Raw genomic sequence first — 14,381 nt, 5'->3', positions numbered from 1 at the left:
CCTTTCCCTATGCTCCCTCTCCGTAACCGTTGCTTCCGCTCCCACCTCCGAGGAGCCCCTGGACTCCTCCATCAACCCGGCCGCAGAAGGCAACCCGCTGACGGCCGCCGAGCCTGTTGAGGTGACGGCCAGTGCCATGCAGCCGGGACCCGAGCCACGAGGGGCACCCCTCATTGGTGTGGCACAATTGACCTCCTTCCCGGGTGGGGGCCCTAAAGAAGATAGTCCACCTCCTGATGCCGTGGCTGCCAAACCCACCATGGAGCCTGCGCCCGGCATCGCTGAGAGCCCCCTCCCCACCCCTTCAACTCTTGAGCCTGATCGGGAAGTGCCACCATCCAGCTGCTTGGCTTCTGAAGCCCAGAATCTCACCTCTTCCCCTGCCCCTGTCCCTGTCCCTGATCCCGGTCCTGCCCTTGATGCTGACCCTGTCCCTATCCCATCCACCTCCCGCGATGTTATTGCCGCCCCTGGGGCTGTCTTCTTCCCTTTTCCAGCAGATGAGCCCCAGGGAGCGGCCTTTGTGTTTGCCTGTCCCGACCCACTAGGGGCTGCTATCTTCCCTCCGCCGCTCCCTATTGCCCCAGGGTTTGAGGTGGGCCGCGTGGCTGTACCCTGCCTGCCCGTCTTGGTGGGCCACGGGGCTGTACCAAGGGCCCCGTCAGGGGATGACCAGGAGACAGTAACCCCACCCACTGATGAGCTGCGAGAGAAGTTGCGGGAGTTTTTAGAAGATGTCCGTGGCTCCCGCAACAAGGTACAGCTTGCTCTCCAGTGATGGGGGGATTTTCATCAGATCCTCCGGGCCTCAAGGGCCTTTATGGGGGAGGGTAAAAGGACTGGAAAGCAGGCCGCCACAGCCTACCAGTGGGTCTGCGGTTTCCGTGACTCGTTGCTCACCTACAGGGTAGGTCACAGTTTGCGGCGTGGCCCAATGGGGGCCACGTGCGTCCCTGCCAGCGAGGATCCCCCCCAGCCCTCCTCATGGCACCACTGATTTTCGCAACATTGAACATCAGGGGCTGTAGGATGGGTCTCCGCAGGCCCCAGGTGCTCGACTTCCTTTGGGAGGGGGGGTACCGTATGGTCTTCCTGCAGGAGACCCAAACGGATCCGGCCTCCAAAGACAGCTGGCGGCTGGATTGGGGGGACAGGGTCTACTTTAGCCATCTCACAGTTTGTACGTCTGGATTGGCGACGCAGTTCTCCCCTGACCTACGGCCCGAGGAGCTGGGGGTCGCCGAGTCTGTGCCAGGCCGCGTGCTGCAGCTCTGGGTCTGTATGGAGGGGCTCGTGGTCAACCTCGTTAACATCTATGCCCCGACATCGGGCCCGGAGCGGCTGCGATTCTATCAGCAGGCATCCGCCTTCCTCAGCATCTTGGATCCTCACGAATGCCTGGTCCTGGGCGGGGACTTCAACACCACCCTCGAGGAGCGGGACCGCTCGGGGACCGAGTAGTGCTTGGCCGCCGCGGACATCCTCCGGGAGATAGTGGAACATCACTATCCTCCAGCATACGTACCTCTCCCCTCATTTTAGTGTCATCTGCGAACTTGCTGAGGGTACAATCCATCCCAGCATCCAGATCATTAATAAAGATGTTGAACAAAACTGGCCCCAGGACTGACCCCTGGGGCACTCCACATGATACCGGCTGCCAGCTAGACATTGAGCCATTGATAGTGAGCCCAACAATCTAGCCAGCTTTCTATCCACTTTATAGTCCATTAATCCAATCCATACTTCTTTAACTTGATGGCAAGAATACTGTGGGAGACAGTATCAAAAGCTTTGCTAAAGTCAAGATATATCACATCTGCTGCTTTCTCCATATCCACAGAGCCAGTTATCTCATCATCGAAGGCAAACAGGTTGGTCAGGCACGACTTGGCCTTGGTGAATCCATGTTGACTGTTCCTTATCACCTTCCTCTTCTCCAAGTGCTTCAAAATGGATTCCTTGATTTTGCCAGTGATTGAACTGAGGCTGACTGGTCTGTAGTTCCCTGGGTTCTCTTTCTTCCCTTTTTAAAATATGGGCACTATATTTGCCTTTTCCAATTGTCCGGGACCTCCCCTGAATGCCACAAGTTTTCAAAGATAATGGCCAATGGCTCTGCAATTACATCAGCCAACTCCCTCAGCACTCTTGGATGCATTAGATCTGGACCCATGGACTTGTGCATGTTCAGCTTTTCTAAATAGTCCTTAACCTGTTCTTTCACCACGGAGGGCTGCTCACCTCCTTCCCATACTGCGTTGCCCAGTGCAGCTGTCTGGGAGCTGACCTTGTCTGTGAAGGTTGGTAACATTGGCACTCCCCCTCACATGGACCACCTGCATGTCATAACCCTGGAGGAGCAGGCTCCACCTCAGGATCTTGTTATTAGTCCCTTTCATTTGGTGTAGCCATGTCAGGGGCGAATGGTCAGTGTACACAGTGACGCGCCACCCAAATAGATATGGCTGCAGCTTTTTAAGGGCCCACACCAGAGACAGGCATTTCTTCTCTATGGCCACATAGTGCTGCTCCCAGGGCAGCAGCTTCTTGCTCAGGTACACAATGGGGTGTCTCTCCCCCTTTGTATCAGTTTGCGTCAGCACCGCGCCCAGCCATATGTCTGAGGCATCGGTGAACACCAGGAAGGGTTTGTTAAAATTCGGGTTTACCAGCACCAGGCTTTGGATGAGTGCCCCCTTCAGCGCACAGAGAGCCCTCTGGCACTGCTCAGTCCATACCACCCTCTCTGGCTTTCCCTTCCTACAAAGCTCCATCAGGTGAGCTTCCAGGGAGCTAAAGAGTGGCACAAACCTCCGGTAGTGCCCTGCCATCCCAATGAAAGCCTGGACCTGCTTTTAGTCTGTGGAGTGGGCCAACCCTTGATTGCCTCCCCTTTGGCCAGCACTGGCTTTAGGTGGACACCCACCAACTTGTGGCCCAGATATGACACCTCTGCTATCCCCACCTTGCACTTTCCAGCTTTTATAGTCAGTCCTTCATCCTGGAGGTGACTGAGCACCCTCTTCACCTGGGACACATGTTCCTCCCAGGTCTGGCTAAACACACAGATATCATCAATATACGTTAGAGCAAAGTCCTCCATCCCCCTTAGTAACTGATCCACCAGGTGCTGGAAGATTGACCCCCTTGAGGCCAAAAGGCAGGACCAGGAACTTGAAGAGCCCTGTTGGGGTGGTGAAGGCAGACTTCACCCTGGCCTCTGGGTCCAAAGGCACCTGCCAGTAGCCTTTGGTGAGATCCATAATAGTGAGGTAGCGGGCGCCACCCAACTTGTCTAAGGTCATCGGTCCTAGGCATGGGGTAGGCATCAAACAGGGTGATGGTATTGAGTTTCTGTGACGAAGTGAGGGATTTTCTTGTTTTTTCCTTGTTTTTCCAATGGTTTGCATGCAGAGGGGATGGGACTCAGTTTCCCTGGGTGTTACTGGTTTAACAAGGTGATGGGAGAGGGGGTTTGTTGTTACAGAGGACTGGCAATGGAACTTGGGACCCCAGCCAACGGCCTGGAGAATGGATACCCAGTGACTGGTGACCCGGAGGTCCAGTTCAGGAGTCACAGACGGTTCTGGCCAACGGGAGGACAACGGGCTGTAAAGAAAGGACCCCGGTTACCTTTGACCAGGTGGTTCCAGCCAGAAGGTGCCAGAGGACAGAAGAGAGGAGAGGAGGCCCAGGCGACCCTGTTTGCCTGGATAGAAGATAATAGACACAGGTGAGGCTTGGGGACGGTGATATTAGATGCCCAGCTGGGAAGCAGGGGGGCTCAAGACTGGAGAGAGAGAGAGCAAGCAGAGTCCACCTGAATGCAGGGGAGACTTAGATGTGCTGTGCTGAGGGAAGCCAGGCCTGAGGGCCCTGAGAGTTTCCTATGCTGAGTTCAGATGTTCAATAAACCCTCCTGTTTTACACTGGCTGCGAGTCACTCCTGTCTAGAGAACAGGGTTGCATTATTCCCTCTGAAAGTGGAGGCCCCGGGGGTCCAGAGTGAGTGGACTCCTTGAGGGGGCCCACGGTGAGAAACAGGTGTGCTAAGGCTCAGAGAGGTGTGGTTCGAGGAGGCAGAGGGGCTTAACCGCCGAGAGAGAGTGGACCCCCGAGAAGGGCTGTCTCACTGAAGGGGGTTCCCCCCAGGGATCGCACGGGCACTAGCTGTGAGTGGGCACTACCTGTGAGTCCGTGACAGCTTCTGATACTTCACACAGAACCGGATCAACCCCTTCTTGGGAACCAATACCACGGGAGAGGCCCATGGGTTGGAGGATGGCCAGATCACCCCTAAAACCAGCATGTTTCCAACCTCTCTCTCCAGGTCCTGGGCTGCTTTCCCAGTGACCCTGAATGGGGAACACCTGATTGGAGGGTTGGCTACCATCTCTACCCAGTGAACAGCCAGGTTTGTGAGCCCAGGTAGGTTGGAAAACTGCTGCTGATACAAATGCAGCACTTCTCTGATCTCTGTCTGCTGGGCAGGGGTAAGATGGTCTGAGAGGCGAATTGATTTCAGTGAGGGGTCAGCCCCAGCCTTGGGGAGGAGACCCACCAGAGGATCGTCTCTCTTCTCCTCCCACTGCCCACACACAGCCAACACCAACTTCTCCCTGTCCCAGTATGACTTCATCATGTTGACATGGTACACCTGGTGGCTGTGTGCCAGGTTGGGCAGTTCCACTACATAGTTCACCTCATTTATCTGTCTGATGACCTGGAAGGGGCTGTCCCAGGCAGCTTGCAGCTTGTTCTTCCTCACAGGGATGAGGAGCATCACCTGATCCCTGGTAGCATAGGAGAGGGCATGCTCTGAGCGCTTGTACCAGACCTTCTGCTTCCTTTGTGCCCTGGCTATGTTTCCCCTGGCCAAGCCCATGAGCTCAGCAAGCTTTTCCTAGAAGGTCAGTACATACTCCACCACCAATTCTCCATCGGAAGAGGCCTTCCCCTCCCACTCATTCCTCAGGGGTCCCCTCACTCTCCTTCCGTACAGCAACTTGAATGGAGAAAACCCTGTGGATTCCTGGGGCACTTCCCTGTATGCAAATAGCAGGTGGGGTAAATACTTGTCCCAGTCGCATGCTGGTCCATAAATGTTTGCAGCATCATCTTTAGGGTCCCATTGAACCTCTCCACCAGCCCATTGGACTGAGGGTGATACACGGAGGCTCAGGTGTGTTGGACCCTACACTTCTCCCACATTAATACACACTTTAAAAGCATATAAAGTGTATGATAAAATACATGTATCTATAAAAGTATAGATTTGAAAAGTATGAACATAGACTAGCTTCCTTATTCAGCTGTTGTTTTTTATGACAATGTCAGTGCATTCATTTTGGTGTTGTTGGCCAACCTAATAATTTCAAATTATGGTTTGTAAGCAAAGTCTAAATGAGCTCTCCCTGGCAGCTAGTGATGAGCTGGGGGCTGGGGGGGAAAGGCTTCAGGACCAGTTGTAGTTACATTCACATCTGATCTACATAGGTATCCAGCAAACAGAGCTGTGTTACCCAAGTGATAGATTTTGGCTGGGGTTGGGTTACAAATCACTTGAATGTAGGGGGCGGGGGTAATGAAATGTTATTCTTATTGTATGAGTAAAGGGCAGTAGAACTGTACATAGCCTGTACCGATTGAAGGCATCAAGAGAGAGGGTGGGGACAGGCATTCTGTTTGATGGTCTGCCTGAGTCACAAGTACTATTTGACCTGCCCCTCTCCACTGTTTAAAGACAGAGCTGATTAGGCTCCATAGATAGTCTTTTGTTTTGTTAAGTGACCACTGCAGCTGAAATCACTGATAATCAGGTCTAAGTGCTTAGTCCTGCTGTGGGACAGTGTTTCTGTGGAAGAGACAGCCCCGCCTGCACTAGCAGTGAGGTTCCCGCACTGAGAGCTCAGCTGAAATCACTGAGACCCGGTGGAACCTCAAGAGACCAACTTGCAGAGGTCACAGAGGCAGGTGGCAGCAGAAGGTGACGGTGCAGGGCCATTGGCAACAGAGCGATGGAGTGAACGGTGGCACAATGAACAACAGTGGACAGAGCGAACAGTGAGCAGCTGGAGGAATGAGCAAGATGCCTTCTTGCCCCCCACTTGGGAGGTGAACTCATGTGAAAGCACCTCGGAACTCTGAGTCGCCACTGACCAAGGACAACACCAGTGAGTGGGGTGCGGTGGAGGGAAAAGTGAGGGGCACATTAAATAAACATTTGTTTGTTGGACTATATTTTAGTCATTTTGCTCCAGAATGCTAGATTTGTGACTGGGAATGGAAACTTATATAAATGTTTCCTAGTAGGACAAGATTTTTAAAATGCATTATTTACCAAGGTTGTTATCTCACATTGTTGCTATCTTGAGAGATCAGTATGTTGGGGAGTTTCTGTACTAAACATTTTTATTATTATAATTAATTTTTACATAAGAATAGCCATATTGGGTCAGACCAATGGTCCATATAGCCCAGTATCCTGTCTTCCAACAGTGGTCAAGACCAGGTGCTTCAGAGGCAATGAACGGAACAGGTAATCATCAAGTGATCCATCCCCTGTTGCCCATTCCCAGCTTCTGGCAAACAGGCTAGGGACACTCAGAGCATGGTGTTGCATCCCTCCCCATCCTGGCTAATAGCCACTGATGGACCTATTCTTCAGGAATTTATCTAGTTCTTTTTTTAATCCTGTTATAGTTTAGGTCTTTACAGCATCCCCTGGCAAAGAATTCCACGGGTTGACTTTATGTTGTGTGAAGTACTTCCTTTTGTTTTTTTTAAAACCTGCTGCCTATTAATTTCATGGGGGTGACTGCTAGTCCTTGTGTTATGTGAAGGATTAGATAACATTTCCTTATTCACTTTCTTCACACCAATCAAGATTTATAGACCTCTATCATATCCCCCCTTAGTTGTCTCTTTTCTAAAATGAAAATTCCCAGTCATTTTAATTTCTCCTCCTGTTTCATACCCCTAATCATTTTAGTTGCCCATCTCTGTACCTTTTCCAATTCCAATATATCTTTTTTTGGGATGTGGTGATCAGATCTGCACACAGTATTCAAGGTGTACACGTACCATGGATTTAGAGGCAATATGATATTTTCTGTCTTATTATCTATCCCTTTCTTAATGATTCCCAACATTCTGTTTGCTTTGTTGACTGCCGCTGCACATTGAGTGGATGTTTTCAGAGAACCATCCACAATGACTCCAACATCTCTTTCTTGAGTGTTAACAGCTAATTTAGACCCCGTCATTTTGTATGTATAGTTGAGATTATGTTTTCCAATGTGCATTACTTTGCATTTATCAACATTGAATTTCATCTACCATTTTGTTGCCCAGTCACCCAGTTTTGTGAGATCCCTTTGTAACTCTTCGCAGTCTGCTTTGGACTTAACTATGTTGAATAGTTTTGTATCATCTGCAAATTTTGCCACCTCACTGTTTACCCATTTTTCCAGATCATGTATGAATATGTTGAACAGTAATGGTCCCAGTACTGACCACTCAGGGATACCACTATTTATGTCTCTCCATTCTGAAAACTGATAATTTATTCCTCCCCTTTGTTTCCCATCTTTTAACCAGTTACTGATCCATGAGACGACTTCCCTCTTATCCCATAATGGCTTACTTTTCAAAAGTCAATTTAAATTAAATACATTTTTTTTAAATTTATATTTTTTTAGAAATCTAGACCTGTTATATGTTTTGGTGTATTTTGCATTATCCTTATGTTAAAATTTGCATTATAGTAACAAAACATTTAATTTATTCATATCTCTTTTATATGTTGCAGGTGAAAATGAAAAGACAAAAAACAATACAACAATTTTTCCACTCAAAGGTCTCAAAAACTAACCAAGGTGAAGAACACATCAAGAACCAAGAATATATCAACATGTCATCTGAAGGTTCAAGTGGCGTATCTACATCCAACCAGCCTGAAGCACAAATACAGCTACCTATTGAAGAAACAGTGTCTCCAAAACCTAAAGGCAGTTCCCAATGTTTGTCAGTCAAAGTGTTCCCATTTATTGAAATTACAAAAGATGGCTACTGGTGCACCTCTTGCAAAAAACTTACGAAGAAGGAAAGCTTCCCAATGCTACAACTGGTAAAAGTGGAGGAGCTTGGTTTGTCAGACCAATCAGCAAAGCCAATGCTGACAAATTATGTGAAAGAACAGCAAAACACCAGGCCTCTGGGCTGCATCAACATGCAGAAAGCCTTATAAGCCCACTTTCAAAGCCAATTTTAGAAGTACTTAATGAGGCTGTTAAGAATGCTGGAGACACAACACAGTTCATGCCAACAAACACGGCTGTGGCATCATACTTTCTATTTAAGCAAGAGATACCACACACTACAAACTGGAGGCCAATGTTAAGTGCATTGTCACTTGTTCATCCTGTAGTTGAACACTGGTTCTGAACAAGACCAGCAAATGCTCACTATCTTTCTGCGAGAAACTCAACTGACTGGCTAGAGATGTGCGGTGCAACAGGGAAAGACTCAACAGTTGAAAAAGTGAAGAACTGTTTCACCACATTCAAAAAATTTGCCTACATGGCTGATGAATGCACTGATGCAAATGGACATCAAGTATTAAGTCATTGTGTACGTTATCTTGATGTCAGTGGTAGACCAGTAGATGAATTTCTAGATGTACAAGTTATAGAAGACACATCGGCTGAATCTGTGACAACCCACATCTTAGAAGAGTTAAATGCTTGTCAATTGGACCCCAAACAGATGGCTGCTTGTGCATTTGATGGAGCTGCAAACTTCCCAGGAAGACATGGTGGAGTACAAGCTTTGCTCAGAGAAAAGTGTAACCCTAATCTCTCCTATACACACTGCAGAGGCCATCTACTCCAACTAGTGCTAGTATGAGCTGCAGACTCTTCAAAAGACATTTAAAAAGCTATACATTTAATGTCTGCATTATATTCTTTTTTCAGCAAGAGTCCAAAAAGATTGAATATCTTGGAAAATATAGAAGATACACCGGGACTGAAGTTCATATTAGTCCAACCTGGGAAAACCCTCTGGCTTTCTCATTAGTGATCCTTGGCTGTTGTCTTAAAATTACTCCAGCCGTTATTGTTGGCTTTGGAAAGTATCTACCAAGATGGGATGGATCTAAGTAGTGAGGCTGGTGGATTACTTTTGCTACTACATTCAGAGAAGACTATTGCCATTCTCTCTCTCGTAAGTCTATTGTTGAAACCACTTGGGTCATTAAACAATGCCATCCAGGCATCTGCTACAACAGTAGTAGATCTTTGTCCAGCAATAGAAGCTACCTTTGGATCAATCAGAGAGCTATCTATTGAAAAGGTACTGGAAGAAGCAAAGACTTCAGTCCAGAAGTTGACTAATGAAGGCATTTATATTGAATCCTTAAGTGAAGAGGACAAGAAGTGTCTGTTAAGACAACTGAAAAAGTACACAGACTTGATTCTTAAAAAGCTACAACAGTGACTTCTAGATTCTAAAAAGAAAATAAGTACTTGTGGCACCTTAGAGACTAACCAATTTATCTGAGCATAAGCTTTTATGAGCTGTAGCTCAGGAAAGCTTATACTCAAATAAATTGGTTAGTCTCTAAGGTGCCACAAGTACTCCTTTTCTTTTTGCGAATACAGACTAACACGGCTGTTACTCTGAAACCTTCTAGATTCTACTCAACCTCTACGTAGCTTTTACAGTTGCCTGTCCTATAAAACACCAACAGTTGAGTGGAGTGAGGCACTACCAGCAATGGGGCTGCCATGTGCTCAGGACAGAATAGAGAATTTGAACACAGAGTGCAATATCATATGATGAATGAATGAAGATGTGACTTTAACTTCTTTTTTATCATCACTAGTGGCTCGACCCGATATTTGTGCTATGTTTCCTGGGATGAAAGAAGTAGGAATTCATCTCTTGCTACTCCCAGTCACAACAGCTACAGTTAGAATCATAGAATCATAGAATATCAGGGTTGGAAGGGACCCCAGAAGGTCATCTAGTCCAACCCCCTGCTCGAAGCAGGACCAATTCCCAGTTAAATCATCCCAGCCAGGGCTTTGTCAAGCCTGACCTTAAAAACCTCTAAGGAAGGAGATTCTACCACCTCCCTAGGTAACGCATTCCAGTGTTTCACCACCCTCTTAGTGAAAAAGTTTTTCCTAATATCCAATCTAAACCTCCCCCACTGCAACTTGAGACCATTACTCCTCGTTCTGTCATCTGCTACCATTGAGAACAGTTTAGAGCCATCCTCTTTGGAACCCCCTTTCAGGTAGTTGAAAGCAGCTATCAAATCCCCCCTCATTCTTCTCTTCTGCAGGCTAAACAATCCCAGCTCCCTCAGCCTCTCCTCATAACTCATGTGTTCCAGACCCCTAATCATTTTTGTTGCCCTTCGCTGGACTCTCTCCAGTTGAGCATTCTTTTTCATCATTGAATAGAATTTTGTGTTCTGAAAGAAGTCGCCTTCAGCCTGATCATGTGAATGACCTAATGAGCATATCAATTGAAGAAATGGAACTACCGGACACATGAGAAGCCACCAAAGATGAATGCATTTCATTCAAGAAGTTCATTAACAGAGTTGTGCAAAATTAGAACAAGAAACCAAGAAGGATGTAGAGGTAGTGCTTCATAGAAGGCTTGAGTAGCCAACTTTAATTTGTGTGATGATTTTAAAACATGAGTTAAATCTAATAAAATGGTTATGAAACATTTTTCAGTTTTTACTATGGTGCCATACAGCCCACCTTCACCCTCACAGTCTCACCCCTCATCAGCCCGGACACCCTCCTGTAAATTCGAACACTCCCCATAATTTCAATACCTGGGGAAACCGTCAGATCTCCTGTAGGGGGGAGTCCATCCAGCTGACTTGTTGGGGGCAAAGAGTGGTGTGTCCGAGGGGATCTTACCAATCCAAAGCACTCCATTAAATAATGTTATTCCTGCCACCCTTGTAAAAAATAACACTGTCTCTTCAAGGCTGAGGGGAGAACTCTGCTCTTGGGAAACTCCACAAGGGGGTGGGGAAATTTCAGAGGGAGGGCCCGAGGACAGGCATGGTTGCAGTACACCCTTTCCTGGCCAAAGCCTCAAACACATACCTGAATTAAAAGCCTTCTCCAAAGAGGCAGAAGAATCTGCATCAGAGTGCCTATCAGGGTACCCAAAGAAATGGAAAAATGCAATAAACACTAAACAAGCTAAATTATATAAACAAAGCCTGTCCACCATAGATTTGCTGTTAATCTTGTGTCTTTTGCTACTTCATCTATGGGTCAAGACAAAGGAGTTAATACTAGTGGTAAACCCTTTAAAGATGTGGAACATACCTGATACATGAAAAAAACTTTTGTACATGCTAGGAATGGTAACAAGACAGTCCCCGAAGCCTGTTACTTTTCAGCTTATACCTGTAAATGGGCTGGAAGCTTAGCACAGCAGCAAAGGCATAACAGGCCCATGCTGCTTTGTGGAAGGGGAAACTGAGGCATGCCACCTCATGGTGTTGGTGGCTAAATGCCAAGACACCTATACTTTAAAAGATATTGCTGTCTGCATTCTGTTAGCAGTACTCCACCCCAACCTGTTTTCAAGCACCCAGGGGCTAGGAACCCCGAAACTTGCTAAAACATGTATAAATAACATCACGTGGTTTAAAGGTACTAAAAAGAAAAGTAACCAGGGGATTTTACATGTACTGCCTCCACAGTGGACAGTGTCCAAGTTTCTGGCAGTAAGTTTAGGAGAAGGAGGTTACGTTTCACTCCATAATGCTTTATGGAAATATGCTTATGAATGTAAATATGACATAAGAGGAATATGTTTTATGCTACATATGCCATGTAATATATCGCTGCAAAGGTCATGATCTACTGAATATATTCATCCTATTCGTATGCATGTATCATTTTTGTATTCAAAGTTATGAATATTGGCTGTGTACTTTTTTGATTTTAAGTAGCCTTAGTAAGTCTGACTTTGGTCAGCTTCTTTAGAAAGGAATTTGCAAGTTAAGTGCCCAATCAAGAAACACTTAACAGATGATAGATCTCGGAAGACTTAAATGTATATGAGAAGTCTACCTGAGGACTTTCAAGGTAGCATGTAAACAATGGCTGCCAATTGTAAGGAACTGAGTCATGCATGGACATGTGACTTGTCCATATAACTCCAAAACTCCATCTTGAGCTGGGATTCTACACAGGGGGAGGGAGGGGAGTCCACCCACAAGAGGAAGTCTATTTAAGCCCCTGGCAAACCCCTCCATTTTGTCTTCAGCTGGCTCAAGAGGTAGCCTCTCCACCCCCAAAGGACACCTGAAAGAAACTGGAACAAAGGACAGTAACCACTGGGGTATGAGTGAATGCTGGACCTAGAGTAGAAGGAGGATAGTCTGTAAAAGAGGCTTACTGGAACATCTCTGAGGGTGAGATTTCATCTGTAATCACTTTTTTACTGTATTAGGTTTTGTTTGGTAATTTACATTGTTCTGTCTGTTATTACTTGGAACGACCTAAATGCTACTTTTTGTATTTAATAAAGTCACTTTTTACTTATTATTTAACCCAGAGTATATATTAATACCAGGGCGGCAAACAGCTGTGCATATCTCTCTATCAGTGTTACAAAGGGTGAACAATTTATGATTTTACCCTGTATAAGCTTTATACAGGGTAGAACTGATTTATTTGGGGTTTGGACCCCATAGGGAGTGGGCATCTGAGTGTTGGAGACAGGAACTCTTCTTAAGCTGTTTTCAGTTAAGGCTGCAGCTTGTGTGGAATGTGGTTGAGACCTGGTCTGTGTTTGTACAGGGTAGCATGCCTGGCTCAAACTGGCAAGGTTCTGGAGTCCAAGGCTGGCAGGAAAAATGGGTTAGGAGTCGTCTCAGCACATCAGTTGGCAGTTCCCAAGGGGTTTTCTGTGATCCAACCCATCACAGGGGGAGTTCCAGGGGAACCCTGAAATAGAGCGGATGGCAGAGGAGTCCCCAGGGAGCCTGGCAAGGGGTGGAGGGATGCAAGGTGCACCTGGTACAGGCAATGAGCTTGGCCGACAGATGCAATGAAGTTCATGACCCCCTACTTCAGTGTTTCTCAAGTGCAGGCAGGTGTTTCTTGCAGCCACAGCCTCCTGGGCAGTGATGGGCGGGGTGAGACAAAGCAGCAGCCCCTCCCCCAGGGCTGCTAGCAGGGATTGGACTCTGAGGCCACCAAAAAATTGTTGTGAGAACCCCTGCCCTAGTTTATCTCCACAATGCACAGAACCAGCCCTACCCCTTTTCCTGGGTAGTGCTGGCACTTCTGGCTCCTGCATCATTGCCCAGTGAGTTACCAGGGCCAGGCACTCGGCACTGCCAGAAACACAGCTCCCCCAGCACCATGTTGGCTCCTGGGTAAAGGTAACCCCTGTTGAGTCACCCCATAAAGAGAGAACCACCCCATCCCTGCGTAATGCTGAGACCTCCCTGGGCTCAGCCCCTGCACTGCAATCTGGTAACACCAGTGCTGCCTCCCATGCAGGAGGCCATTGGCCTCCAGCAGCCCCCACTTTCAGTGTGCATTCACCAGCTCCTCTGTGGAGTCCTGGGCTGGGGAAGTTCATCTCCAGGGCACAGTGCCCTCCGTGTTCTGGGCTGTGCTCTCTGTACGTGGAGACACTGTCGAGGGCAGCATGTGTGCCTAGGAATGTTCATGGCACATGATGCAGAATGAGGTGGGGCACACCCAGAATTTTCCTGGGGACAGGGCCCAGGTTACACGCACTATGTTCCCAATCTCCTCCTCAGCGGGCTCCTGCTTTACGCATGCGTTGTGTCATGAGGGGTCCCCCCCTTCCCATTGTCATCTGACACATGTATGTCCTCGCCAAGCCACCACCTCTCCTCCCAGAGTGGGCTGGAGGAGGCAGCGTGAGGAGATGGGGGCCCAGGGTACTGGGCAGTGAGGAGCCGGGTCTGGGGATTCCAAGGGGTCGAAGCCCCAGGAGGAGCTGCTGCTCCCATTTCTGCTGTGCTGGTCTCTGGCGGCTGCAACTGCTGCTTCTTCCTCATCTCCAAGGGCCAGCCCCAGGTGACAGAGACTGGCCAGGACCTCTCCCCCTCCCCTCTGTCACAGTGCACAGGCTCGGTGCTCCAGAACCACTCTGAATGTGGTTCAGACAGCGTGATACCCCTCGGGGCTCAGTCTGCCTAGGGCAGCCTCCTGTGTCTGACCTCAGAGCACTCAGTGCCCTGCTCCATGCCATGAGCTCCCCGCAGGGAGTACCCCTGGATGGGACACATGGGGAAGCTTTACCCCCCAAGGGGCCATGTACCCCACCCCCGGAGTCAGCAGTGACCC

At 48.1% G+C, this 14,381-nt stretch overlaps 1 long non-coding RNA gene across 2 annotated transcripts in view; it reads left to right on the top strand.

The window, feature by feature from the left end:
* The window catches only part of LOC140914570 (uncharacterized), a 29,943-nt gene extending 20,412 nt beyond the window's left edge, over positions 1 to 9,531 (top strand). The window contains exons 2-6 of one of the 2 annotated variants that reach the window (XR_013636062.1): positions 3,491 to 3,736; positions 4,334 to 4,431; positions 5,791 to 6,176; positions 6,502 to 6,541; positions 7,814 to 9,531. This is a non-coding gene — a long non-coding RNA (uncharacterized LOC140914570). The remainder of the gene's footprint in view (positions 1 to 3,490; positions 3,737 to 4,333; positions 4,432 to 5,790; positions 6,177 to 6,501; positions 6,542 to 7,813) is intronic. The other variant, XR_012159899.1, reaches the window with a different exon arrangement.
* The last annotated feature ends 4,850 nt before the right edge of the window (positions 9,532 to 14,381 follow it).

This window comes from Lepidochelys kempii, chromosome 7, assembly GCF_965140285.1.
Source record: "Lepidochelys kempii isolate rLepKem1 chromosome 7, rLepKem1.hap1, whole genome shotgun sequence".
Taxonomy (NCBI): Eukaryota; Metazoa; Chordata; order Testudines; family Cheloniidae; genus Lepidochelys; species Lepidochelys kempii.
This window is presented reverse-complemented; position numbering and strand designations above follow the sequence as displayed.